The sequence below is a fragment of the Cryptomeria japonica genome, chromosome 6 (assembly GCF_030272615.1).
Source record: "Cryptomeria japonica chromosome 6, Sugi_1.0, whole genome shotgun sequence".
Taxonomy (NCBI): Eukaryota; Viridiplantae; Streptophyta; class Pinopsida; order Cupressales; family Cupressaceae; genus Cryptomeria; species Cryptomeria japonica.
The window spans coordinates 601,624,174-601,638,908 of record NC_081410.1 but is presented as its reverse complement, the minus strand read 5'-3'; positions in this window follow the sequence as shown (position 1 = coordinate 601,638,908).

The window sequence follows — 14,735 nt, the reverse complement described above, 5'->3', positions numbered from 1 at the left end:
CCGAGTTGTAACTGAGCTATAACAGAATGCATTAAATGTTTACATGCGTTATTTAATGAAGGAAGCTGATGAGCTGGAACTGATTAAATGATTGGTATGTCGTGCATGAAGTTTTTTAATGAATCTATGGAAAAGGAAAGTCGACATGAAGATCTACAATGCAGATTGAACTGCAATACCTTGGCACAAGTTCCAAGAAATATGTGCAAGTTCCTAGGTGGGGTAAAACATTTTCAGATTGAAAGATACATTGAACCTGGACAAGATTGAAGATCTGATGGCTATGATTGATCATGGGAAATCTGATCAAGGAGATTAAGTGGTTAGCTAATTGTTTATAGATAGGAAACTGTTGATAAACAATGTATGCGGGCAAGTGTATGCACAGGGTTGCTACATAGTGATTATCGAAAATAGAAGCCTGAAGACCTATTTGAATAACAGAGTATATAAGCCCAACAGATGGACAAGATTAGTTCTATGTCTAGATTGTATTGAACAAATAAGAATCTGTTTGAGCATTTTAGATGTGAAGTTGCAGATAGATTTTTATTACTGTTATTTTGTGAAAGTGACAAAAAATCTCTTAACCGAGTAGACTTAACAGTCTTATTTGTAAAACCCTCTAGAAAGGTGAAATTCTAATTGAGTGTTTGAAATCCTTTAGCAAGGTCATTTCTAACAAGGTGAAGATCCTAACAGATTTGAGGGAAATCCCTTAACCAGGTCACATCTAGCAATCTGTTTGTAATCTTTAACAGGATTTGCTTTTAACCGAGCATACTCTAGAAGTGTATATTTCTTAGTGGGTCCGAAATCCCACAGTAGTTTTTCCCTATTTGGGTTTCCACGTTAAATCTGGTGTTATGAGGTTTATGATGTTTATATGCTTTTCAGTTTGCATGTTTAACAGTTTTGGGTTATATTACTAAAGTATATGTTACCGAGGTTGAATCTGATGTTTTTATGGAAGAATAAGTTTGTATGATTCACCCCCCCCCCTCTCTCATCTTGTTGGCTATTGGATCTGTACTTACATTAAGTATCAGAACTATCAATTGGTATTAGTGCTTTGGACTCCAAAAGAAAACTTTAAAGGCACTTGAGTTAAAGATCCAAAGATGTATAAGAGGGATGCACTGAAGCTAAACAAGTCAAGTTTATCTACATGGCAGAAAAGGATGAAGCTGCATCTATCAAGAGTTGGAGAATATGCTATATACTATCTAGAGAATGATTTTGTTACACCGAGCACCTATCCATTGACTATGGAAGAGATAAAGGCAAAGTAAGAACATATTCAAGCAATGATTGAAATAACATCTGCATTGATCGACTCAGAGTTTAATGATCTAGAAGGCTGGAATGATGCAAAGGCAATGTGGGATAATCTCATATCAGTATATGGAGGAGATGAACATGTTCAAAGAGCAAAAGTAGATAGTCTAAGAGGACAACTTGAATCTATGAGGATGAATGAAGGTGAGAACATAACACAGTATAGTACAATACTAAAGGAGATTGTCAATCAAATCAAAGGAGCAAGTGGAACTATTGAAGAAAAGGATATAACAAGTAAGTTGTTGAGAAACCTTCTACCAGCTTGTGCAATCCGAGTCTCTGCAATCAATGACTTGAGGTCTATACCTAATATGCCAGTTTCTTTAGATGCTACTATTGGTAAGCTACATGCATTTGAATTAAGTAACTTTGATAACAGTGGATCTTCGATAAATAAAGTTGAATTTGCATTTAGTTCTTTTCATCTTGATGAATCCAATGATTACATTGAAAGAAAGTATAAATACTCTGAAGGAGATCACAGTAGAGCAAGTGAAAGATTTCGTAAGAACATAGAAGAAGTACATAAATTGTATGAGGAAATCAAAAAGTAGGAAGAGTTTGAAGCACTATTAGCCAGAAGGTTACCGAGAGGCAAAGGTAAGTATAAAGAAAAGATACCTTTGAAATGTTTTAATTGTGATAAGATAGGACATATAGCTTCTAACTGTCCTGACAAAGATTCTACTGAAAAGAGAGATTATCGAGATGACAGACAGAAAGATAATCATTACAGAGGACACTGAAACTTCAAAAGAAGAGATAGAAATACATGTTTAATAGCCGATGAGGAATCCAATGATGATATATCAGATGAAACTGATATAGAGGAAGTAGTTTATGTGGCTATCAGAGATGGATCAGATGAAGAAAGGTATGAAGAAAAAGCCCTAATATCTCACATAAACACTAATGATTCTTGGATCATAGATAGTGGATGCTCACATCATATGACAGGAGATAAACACAAGTTTGTTATATTAAAAGATTATGGTGGAGGCTATGTTAGATTTGGCAATGATGCACCATGTCCGATGAAAGGTAAATGATCTATAACACTTCTTGAAAATGCAAGATGCAATGATGTTTATTGGGTTGAAGGTTTGAAATACAATTTGTTGAGTGTAGCACAGCTAAACAACACAGGTTACCGAATAGAATTTGAGAAAGGAATTTTCAAAGTTCATGAAAAGAATGGAAAGTTAGCTACTACCAGGACACAAACAAAAGGTAACACATTTCACCTTGACTCGACTCTTAACAAGTGTTTGTATGCAAAGATAGATGATACCTGGTTATGGCATAAAAGGTTTTGTCATGTAAATTTTGATAATCTGATCAAAATAAGCAAGAAGCACCGAGTAAGAGGTCTACCGAGTCTTGAAAAACCTGAGAATGCTATGTGTCGAGGATGCCAGATGGCTAAGATGACAAGATCAAGCTTTACAAGTAAGTCTTACACTTCTAAGAGAATTTTAGATCTAGTGCACATTGATCTTTGTGGTCCTATGAAAGTTCAAAGTTATTATGGTGATAAATATTTCATATTATTTGTGGATGACTATTCAAGAATGATGTCAGTAATGTTTTTAATAGATAAATCAGAAGCTTTTCAAATGTTTAAATGGTACAAGGCAAGAGTTGAAAATGAAACAGGAAGACAACTGAAATGTCTTAGATCAGATAGAGGAGGAGAGTTCACATCTGATGAATTCAACTTATTTTGCAATGATCATGGTATTAAAAGACAAGTCTCTGCACTGAGAACTCCATAGTAGAATGGAATAGCTGAGAGAAGAAACAGATCTATTGTGGATTGTGCTAGAACACTAATGATTGAAAAGAAGGTGCCATAAACATTTTGGAGAGAAGCAATAAGCACAACAGTTTACACCCCGAACCGAGTACAATTGAAGAAAGGTACTTTGAAGACACCATATGAAATATGGTATGATAAGAAACCTAATGTAAGTTATTTTAAAATCTTTGGAAGTAGATGCTATGTACACAAAGATGATACAAATGAAAAGTTTGATCAGAAGAGTGAAGAAGGAACATTTCTAGGTTATTCTTCTAGAAGCAAAGCATTTAAATGTCTGATCAAATCATCTAACAAAATAGTAGAAAGTACAAATGTGAAAATTGATGAATTTGCAGAAAGAAATGATGAAGGAAATTCCAAGGAACTAGAAGACTATGATGAATTTGTCTATGTTCAACCGAGAAGTCTTACCAAGAAGACTGTTGAGGAAAATGAAGAGAATATCTAGTTACCGAGTGATGAAGAAGATCATAAAGAGCCTACCGAGCCTGTATTAGCCAAGTATGTCAGCAGACATCATGCACCAAATCAGATTATAGGAGATAAGGATGATCCAGTGATGACAAAGAATAAACTGAGATAGAACACATGTCTGATATCTGAATTTGAATAGAGAATAGTGAAAGAGGCATTTAACAGTGAAGATTGGATAAATGCTATGATAGAAGAGATTGATCAAATTAAGAAGAATGACACATGGACACTAATCCCAAGACCGAAGGACAAAAATGTAATCGGTACAAAGTGGATTTTCATAAACAAGCTAAATGAAAAAGGAGAGGTCATTCAAAACAAAGAAAGACTAGTTTGCAAAGGTTATGCTCAAGAAGAAGGAATTGATTATGGTGAAAGTTTTGCACCTGTTGCTAGACTTGAAGGAGTAAGAACATTGTTGGCATATGCTGCTTTCAAAAATTTCAAGGTATATCAAATGGATGTCAAATCTGCGTTTCTGAATGGAATATTAGAAGAAGAATTTTTTATTGAACAACTTGAAGGATTTGTTGAAGACAAGAATAAAGATCAGTTATGTAAATTGAACAAAGCTTTATATGGTTTGAAATAAGCACCTAGAGCATGGTATGAAAGATTGCACTCTTATTTGATTAAGATTGGTTTTATAAGGACAAGTGAGAACAACAATATGTACATGAAGAATGATGAAAATGGAATACTGATCTCAGCCATATTTGTTGATGATATTATATTTTTTAGAAATGACTCTTTATGCAAGAACTTTGGAAATGAGATGAGCAAAGAATTTGAGATGTCATTAATCGGTGAGATAAAGTATTTTATAGGTTTACAGATACAGCAAATGAAAAATGAGATTTTCATTACTCAATCCAAGTACATAAAGGAAATCTTGAAGAAATTTGGAATGGAGGATTCAAAACTAGTAAGTACTCCTATGACTGCCAACTATAAATTATCAAAGAATGATGAATCTACATCTGTTGATGAGACACTTTACCGATCCATGATTGGAAAACTATAATATATTGTTCACAATAGACTAGACATAGCACATGCAGTAGGTATAGTTGCAAGATTCTCTATAGATCCTAAGGAAATAGACATGACAGCAATCAAAATAATTTTTAGATACTTGAAAGGCACTGAGGAAGATGGCTTATTATATCAGAAAGGAAATGATTTTGATTTAAAAGTTTATACTGATGCTGATTACGAAGGCAACATTGATGATAGAAAAAGTACAAGTGGAGGAGCTTTCTTTTTAGGAGAAAGACTAGTGAGTTAGCTTAGCAAGAAACAAGGATGTGTTTCAGAGTCAACAACAGAAGCTGAATACGTTGCTGCAACATTGAATTGTACCAACATTGCATGGATCAAACAACTATTGGAAGGTATAAATGAGAAAGTTATCGAGCCAGTAACTATATTCTGTGACAATACTAGTGCCATTAACATTTCAAAGAATCCTGTTATGCACTCTAAGACAAAGCACATCTCTATCAAATATCATTATCTTAGAGAAGAAGCTCAAGAGAAGAAAGTGGTGTTGGAGTATGTTAGCACAAAGGAACAAATAGCAAATATCTTCACCAATCCACTACCAAGGGACACTTTTGAATATCTCAGAAGTAAGCTAGGGGTCCTACCCCTATCTTCTACTCACTGATTGAGTTCGGTGAAAGCATTAATCCGATGACTCTATTGAATATCTTTTAGGAGTTGATGTTGATTTATACACTTTAGGATGTTTTTCTAAAGGTGTACAGGAATATTACAGGAAACAATACATGAATATTATAGGGAATAGGAATTAAAGACAAAATGCTCTAATCGAGACTCAGTTGATACACAAACAACAGGAATTCACTTCATACAGGAAGCAATTATGTTTTAGTTCTTTACTTTTTGGCATTGTTGTCAAAGGGGGAGAAGAATAATTTAAAAGGGGAGAAAACTGAGAAGACAACAGATTGGAAAGAAGACTGAAGAAAAGAGGAGAATTCTAATGTATGGGGGAGAGCATTTCAACATTTTAGAATCACAACAATTTGAATCTTTTAAGGTCAAATCAATTGGTTTTGCCATCAATGCCAAAGGGGGAGATTGTTGGCAATATAGCATTATAACAGACAATGAAAGATTGTTGGTATTTCAATAAGGATATTGAGAAGGTTGTTGATGATTATGGATATAACTGATTAAGAATGTTTACTATCTTGATATTATTATTTTGTCATTGATGTCAAGAAATTGATTTTCTAACTCAGTATGATGTTGCCATATCTTGAGAAGTATGATTTAAAGAGTATAAAGACTTTATTAAAAGACACAGAAAGAATATGATGAATAAGGGGATGAATAAGGTATTCAGTGGGCAACTATTACCGAGTCAGAAAATGATGGGATCATGATGTTTAGATTGTTTTGACATCATACATATGTTGTAAATTGTAAGGTTAATACTATACTATGTTATCAAGCAAAGAACCTAGTCGGTAAACCCTAAGGAGCCTAGTCGATAAACCCTAAGGTTATCACTATCAGTTAATGAAGGCAGAATGTCTACCGAGTGAAGTTTAGTATTTACTAAGTTGTAACCAAGTTGTAACTGAGCTATAACAAAATGTATTAAATGTTTACATGCATTATTTAATGAAGGAAGCTAATGAGCTGGAACTGATTATATGATTGGTATTTCATGCATGAAGTTTGTTAATGAATCTATGGCAAAGGAAAGTCGACATGAAGATCTACAACACAGATTGAACCACAATACCCTGACACAAGTTCCAAGAAATATGTGCAAGTTCCTAGGTGGGGTAAAATGTTTTCAGATCAAAAGATGCATTGAACCTGGACAAGATGAAGATCTAATGGCTATGATTGATCATGGGAGATGTGATCAAGGAGATTAAGCGGTTAGCTAATTGTTTATTAATAGGAAACTGTTGATAAACAATGTATGCGGGCAAGTGTATGCACAGGGATTCTACATAGTGATTACCGAGCATAGAAGCTTGAAGACCTATTTGAATAACAGAGTATAGAAGCCCAACAGATGAACAAGATTAGTTCTATGTCTAGATTGTATTGAATAAATAAGAATCTGCTTTAGCATTTTAAATGTGACGTTGCAGATAGATTTTTATTACTGTTATTTTGTGAAAGTGATAGAAAATCTCTTAACCGAGTGGACTTAACAGTCTTATTTGTAAAACCCTCTAGCAAGGTGAAATTCTAATTGAGTGTTTGAAATCCTTTAACAAGGTCATTTCTAACAAGGTGAAGATCCTAACAGATTTGAGGGAAATCCCTTAATCGGGTTACATCTAGCAATGTGTTTGTAATCTTTAACAAGATTTGCTTTTAACCGAGCATACTCTAGAAGAGTATATTTCTTAGTGGGTCCAAAATTCCATAGTGGCTTTTCCCTATTTGGGTTTCCATGTTAAATCTGGTGTTATGATGTTTATATGCTTTTCAGTTTGCATGTTTAACAATTTTGGGTTATATTACTAAAGTATATGTTACCGAGGTTGAATCTGATGTTTTTATGGAAGAATAAGTTTGTATGATTCACCCCCCCCCCTCTCTCATCTTTTTGGCTATTGGATCTGTACTTACATTAAGTATCAGAACTATCAAAGTTATTTGATGGCTTCCATTGTCCTAGCATTACCTTTATCACCCTTCCTGTTGAGGTTCATGCTAAATCTATGAATTTTGACTTTGTTATCATACCTTCCTTTGAGAAATTCTGTGTGAAGTTGGGATATCCTTGGCTATCTTCCATGAAGGATGTTCCTTCTCCAATCCAAAAGTGTCTTAAATTTCCTCACAATGGAGAAATCATAACCATGAACCATAGCTTATTTTGTCCATTTGAAAGAAGCCCTAGTGTTCGTATTGATCTCTTTTGGCCTAAACAATTTCAATCTCTTCCATCAAGGAGTGATGCTCTTTTTCAATCTTATCAAAAATGGAAGAATAATATGATATTATCATTAACTCAACCTAGATCTCCAACACTTGGCATCCCTATTACTCTTCAAGATGACATTCTTCCCCTCATGAATAGAACTAATCTCCCTCCTAAGGAAGATTGTCCACCTATTCCTATGGATGTGACTTTACCTTCTCTTAAGGAGATCAACAATATTCTTCCTAAGGTTAGACCTATACCTCATCCTCATGATGGATCTGGTCTCCTTCCTACACCTAATATTCCTCCTTTCTATGGTGTAGTTCTACTTCCTTCCTCTTATCAAGAGAAGAGGCATGCTTCTCCTCTTGTTCAACCAAAAAGATCTCAACCTAAACCTTCCACTATCAAGGAGAGAAACATTCCTACTTTTCCAAGTGTTCCTCCTCCTTCTCAGTTTTCCACTAGAATTGACGAAATCATTTTGTGAGAGAACACTGATGAAGAAACTATGTTCAAGCTCATGAAACTATCCCTCAAAATATTCAATCTCCTCAGACACTGATAGTTGACATGATTCCCTTTTCTCCTAAGAAAGATGTTCAACCAACATCTCCAAATCATAAGTTTCATAAAACATGTGATGGTTTTACTTCTATTCGTGTTCTTTCTCCTCCTCTAAACTTTGATGAAGAAATGAGTGAAAATATTATTCATAATGGCAATACAACTCCTAATGCTTCTAACAATGAGTATGACTATGTTGATGTGGACAAGCATTTATCAGATGAGTTTTCACAAACCCTAATCCCAACTCCTGAAATCGAACAAAGTGACTTACAACATGAGCATAGTCCTTGTTTGGATCTTGTGATAGCTCCATCTATTGTGCTCAATATCTCTCCTCTAGCATGTTGCTTGCCTTCCTAAAATAGTGATCAGCAAGATTGGGAAGTGGATGTTGTGCTAAATTAGCAATATTAGCACTATAGATCTTCTCTCTCTCCTTCCTTTCTCTTTTGTGACTATTCTTCTATGTGTCTCCATGTTCTTCTATTATCCTCTTAATGTCTACTTGGGGATGATGCAAAGCATTAAAATATTTTATTTGTCTCTTTCATGATGACTCAAAAGACATCCTCTCTTCCCTTTCTTCTAAGGTAGTATCCTTCTTTGGGGAACAAAGATTATTATATGCATATACATACATGATATACATGAGTTATCATACAACATACTAACCCCGAGGAAAGTGACACTGCCTCGTGTTTTGTGTTTATTATCTTTGGGTTTATACCTTGATTGGGGCCTAAATCCTTGTGATAACATGCTCCCTCTCCTCTCTCTCTCTTGGGTGTATCCTACCTTAAATCAATTGCTCCCGATAAGGCGTGCGCGATCACTTTAATGTTGGGGGCATAAAATCAGCTCATATTTTCCTTCTTGTAATACTTAGAATTACTTAGTGAACCTTGTTTTTCTTTGTAATCTTTTGTATCCTTGCTTTCATGATTCATAGTGAAGGGAACTTTGCTACTTGAAGTCATGGTTGTACCCTTCTTGATCTTCCCTTTTACTTTGGCAATCCAAGTTGTAAGATCCTAAGTCCACTAGGGGCTTGGTGCATCTTTCCTCCTTGACATGGTAAAAGTCTTTCAATCTTATTTCCTTGTACTTTACCGATAGTATTAGTGTATGCTTATGCTCCTGCTAAAGTGGGGGCTAAATGTAGTGTCATAAAATTGTGACCCTGACAATTTTTTATTGCATTAGGGTCCTCATGCATGTGAGTTAGAATCCTATAGCCTGATCGGAGACCAAAGATTGCTCATCTTGTGGAAACAACTTCTTCCTTGGCCTCCAGATCACCTTGTTTGCACTCTGCCCTGGAGAAAGGGGCAAGATAGGGGCATGGTGCCACTTTCCCCCCTTGGATAGGTGTATGATGCCCTTTTTCTCCTAGGACAAGGGCGTAACGCCCCTATCCCTACCCTATTTTGGGGCGGGACCTTTCCTAGGGTTGCATTGTTGGTTGTGCCTCGAGAGGGAAACTCCATTGATGTCAGCTCATAATGAAAATAAGATCCACTAATATGTATTTAAGGCACATTTGTCCTCTCATTTGCATAAGTTGGAGAGGTCAAAGTTGGAGAGATTCAAGTTGCACAAGAGATCAAGCATTCAAACATTCTTTTCCAGCATTGAGCATTCTCAAATCTTCTTTCAAGGCTAGGTGTTGCATTCAAGTCAAGGATTCAACCATTGAAGAGGAGATTGGTTTCAATATTCAGTTCCACACAAGCATTTCTATCAAAATTTCTACTACAACCTCCCTTGAGGTGATTTACAATTTAGTGTTTCATTTACAGCTACTTACAAGTACTTTCTTTCATTACTTGGTTAATTCCAAAAATGGGGTTTGACCTAAAGGCAAACCCCTGATCCCAACCCACTTTCCTCTCTTTTCAATGTGTAGGTTGTAGGTGTGCAACTATATTTTTGGATTCAGACTTCATTTGTAGAGGTGGAAAAACTCTTTTTGTTTCATGGATTTTTTGGAGGACCATGTACATTCCCGCCATGGTTCGGGCAATGTTTTCTCAAATTCATAGGGCGACTTCATCTTGAAATTTTACTGCCAGATCCAGATGCATAGCTTCATCCCATATTTTGATCTCAAGTTATAATCAATTGTTTTCCACTTTTGAACTACATAATTCAATCATTCCCTTTCCATTTGAAATAAGAAATAGGGGATGAACTTAACATTCCTAATTCATTATGAATTCAATCTACCATCTTCATGTGAAGCGATTGAATCTAGTGAATTATCCTCTCCTCTTTCTAATGTAACATGGTGAAAAGTGCTTGAATTGTAATCAATAGAAAAACTCTCCTCTCTCTTTGAGGGAAAGGGTAATTTCCTTTTTGATCTATCATTCACCATTTTTCCACCATTACACCTTGAAGGAAGATCTGATAGATGAAAAGGCTTTAGTATCTTAGTTTTGTTGGCAATTGACACTCATCCGGGTTATAGGTGTTGTCATTGTTGGCAACACACTTTATGGGAGATGCGATAATGAAGGTAACAAACATTCACTTCACCAGAATTCAGGGAACCGATAGGCATGTAACCAACAAACTTGGAACCGATATTCTAATGTTGACATAGGAGATTGATCCAGCAAGCATGGAAGTGACAACGGTCATATTGTTTCATGTTTATATTTTGTTTGGGCGTACATGTGTCTTATCATTTGAAATATGGTTGTAATCCAACATAAGGCATTTGTGTTTATTCATGTAATTGGGTATATAAGTCAATCCGAGTTGTGTCATTTTGTGGTGCTATTACTGAAGAAGAGATGCGACAGTGTCTATATTTTGCTAAAAAAACAATTTTCCGTAGTAGACACCAACATATTGTTGGAATTTGCATGAAGATTACATTAATGATATGTTAATATTGTCATTGATGTTAATTAAACCAATAATGATATTGCTTATATTGTTGTTACTATTGATATTGTCTTGATATGGGTAAGAAGAACTTTGTAAAACATATTGGAAACCGGTATGTAAGTTTTTGAGTTGAGCCAGTAAATCGATGTATAAGGTTACACACTTTCTATGTTATGTAACCGGTAAACCTTGTTAGTTGTTTATGTTAAACCCTAACCAATTAAGGCTATTAATTTGGTTATGTTGTCTTATGATTCAAGTGGTAATGATGGTGACATGTAAGGTCATTGTATGAAGAGAAGTTCAAATTGTTTTAGCGCGTTTGTTTGTCTAGGGAAGGAGCAAAGTGTATTGCATCTAATACAAAGCGCGTGATGAGTTACTGAGCTCGACAAAGCAGTAATATAGGAGTGGTTGAGGTTTTCTTGATTGATGTGATGAGATTGCTATGAAATCCAATGGTCATACTTGTATCGACTTGTTTGTAATCTCGATGATGAGAGGATTAGATTTTTGTTGTCTTATCGACCTAATTGATTTACATTTAAGGTCGATGAAGTTGTTTTTGTTTGAGTGTTGGCAAGAGTTCACACAAATCAGTTGATTGTGTGGTTGGCTAACCAGAGAATGAGTCTATAGTTTGAGTAAAGGCACATAGAAGATTAAATGGGTCTAATCAAGTAAATGTAGTGCTATTCAGATAGATCAAGAAACTCCTATTGTTTTCTAACAATTATAGCAGAATTGAAATCCCTTAATCGGGTAAGCTCTAAAAAGCTTGGTTACTTATTAAATCCTCTAATAAGGTGGTCCATTAGATTGGATTCTCAAATCCTCTACTGAGGTTACTCCTTACACAATATTTGTTTCTAACAAGGCATTTGTAGTCCATCCCTTAACTAGGTGATTCCTAACAAGATCAGTTCTTAACAAGACTTTTGTAAAACCTTTAATAGGCTAGGCTCCTAACAGGGAAAACTTTAGAAGAGTTCAAATATTATCTTGTGAGTCTCAACTCACCATGGTTTTTACCTATTTGGGTTTTCCAGGTATAAATACGTGTGTCATGTGGTGAATGTTTTTGTGGTTATGATCTTATTGTTGATTTGATTAACTACTTAACTATTTCTGATGAGATATGATAATTGAAAGCATTGAGTAGTGAAGCATTTGGATGTTTACAAGTTGAATGCTATTTACTATTAAGTTGCTATAATAGTCAACCAGTATTTATATGAGTATTAATCTTGAAAGAGGTATTTCATTGATAAGTTTACTTTGTGAGTTTGAGTTTGAGTTTGGGAAGTTTGTATCCATTTTTCTATTTACCGATTCACCCCCCCTCTCAGTAATCTACCGGATACTTATTCTTTCATCATACCATCAATTGGTATCAGAGCATCTCAGGTCCTCTAAGATCTAAGCCTAATAACTTGAGGAAAAGATCTTCTAGATCATGTTGAAGAAGGAAGGTCCGAAGTTCAACAAAGATAACTATAGGATATGAAGAGACAAAATGAAGATTTATATTAAGAGTCTGGGAAATCAATATTGGGATCATGTAGAAACTCGGTTGTTGCACCTATTGGAACTCTGACTAATGATCAGAAGAAAGAACAACAAGAAAATCATCAAGTACTGGAAGCTATTATCTATTCCCTGTCTAATGCTGAATATGTAGATATTCGTGGTCTTGAAACTGCATATGAAGTATGGAAATAACTTAAGTTGAAGAGATTTATAGCAGTGATGAACATGTTAATATTTCTAAAGAGGAGAGTCTAAGAGGAAAATTTGATGACCTGAGGATTCTGGAGGTGAGAATATCTAGCATTATGTTCAAAGGATAAAAGAGATAGTCGGTGAAATTAAGAGTGCAAGAGGGAAAGTGGAAGATTCCATAGTGATCAATAAGGTACTAAGAACCCTGCTACCAGTCTATGCTATTCGAGTTGCAGCTATTCAGGAGCTGAAGTCCATTGACAAAACTATGGTAACTCTTGACTCCATCATTGGAAAGCTTACTACTTTTGAACTAAATGGTTATGATGGTAGTATACAAATTTCCGAGTCTGCATTTAGAGCTTCTATTTCTAACCCATCTTTGAGAAAAAGTAGAGATACTAGTCATGGTTATGAATCTAGATCCAGTAGAGATGCTGATGATGAAGAAAGTTTAGTGGTGCTTGAAGTATTGTTGGCAAAGTAGTTGCCCAGACGCACTGGTAAATATAGAGGTAAACTACCTTTAAATTTTTTTGCATGCAATAAGATTGGTCACATAGCAGCTAACTGTCCTAATGGTGAAAATGAACACAAGAGAGACAAATTCAATAAGTTTAAGGGTAAAGGCAAGAGAGATTGTCTTGTTGCTATTGATAGTGCTATCACTAATGAAGAATTTGATGATGATGCTAGTGAAGATATTGTGTTTGTAGCTATTAAGGAAGAGATATCAAACCAGAAGCCATTAGTATCTAGGATGGACAACTCTCATGACTGGATCACTGATAGTGGATGTTAACATCATATGACTAGTGATTGGAGAAAATTGCTTTCCTTGAAGGAATTTGATGGCGATGTAGTTAGATTTGGCAATGACTCACCTTGCATGGTTAAAGGTAAAGGAGTTATTTCTCTTAATAGGAAGAGCGTTGCAAATGATGTCTACTGGGTTGAAGGTCTAAAGCATAATCTTTTGAGTGTGGCACAACTCAATTACAAAGGATACCTACTAGAGTTTAAAATAGTATGTGCAAATCTTTGACAACAAAGGTGAATTGATTGTAACTGGGAAACAAACTAAAGTTAACCTGTTTCATCTCAATTCTAAAGTTAGCAATAGTTTTATTGCAAAAATAGGTGATAGCTGGCTTTGGCATAGGATATTTTGTCATATAAACTTTGATAACATTGTTAAAGTGAGTAAGTCCAAGATAGTGAGAGGTTTGCCTCATTTAGACAAACCGGTTAATGTTCTTTGCCAAGAATGTCAGCTAGGAAAGATGACTACTTCAACTTTCAAAAGAAAATCATTTTCAGTAGAGCACTTATTATATTTGGTTCATACATATCTCTGTGGACCAATAAGAACAAAAAGCATTCAAGGTGATAGATATTTCATGATTCTCACTAATGATTGCTCAAGGATGATGTGGGTTACATTCTTGAAAGATAAGACTGCAAATTTTGGAAAGTTCAAGGCATCCAAGGCCTTAGCTGAGAAAGAGAGCAGCAAGAAGAGAAAATGTCCAAGGACAGATCAAGGTGGTGAATTTACTTCTGAGGAATTCACTAGGTACTATGAAGAGAATGGTATCAAATGATAACTTTTTACATCAAGGACACCATAGCAGAATGGCATTGCAAAAAGAAACAACCAGACAATTGTTGAAGCTACTATGACAATGTTGATACAAGAAGGTGTAGCAAAAACCTTTGGAGAGAAGCAATCAGCACAACTGTATACACAATGAACTGGGTTCTGGTAAAGAGAGGTAAGGAAAAGACTCCTTATAAATATTGGTATGAAAGATCACCTAATGTTAGCTATTTTAAGATATTTGGAAGCAAATGTTTTATTTAGAGAGGTGATTACATTAGAAAATTTGAGGCCAAGAGTGATGAAGGCATATTTCTTGGCTATTCCACCAAGAGTAAGGCCTACAAATGTTTTAACAACCAAACACAAAGAATTGTTGAGAGTGT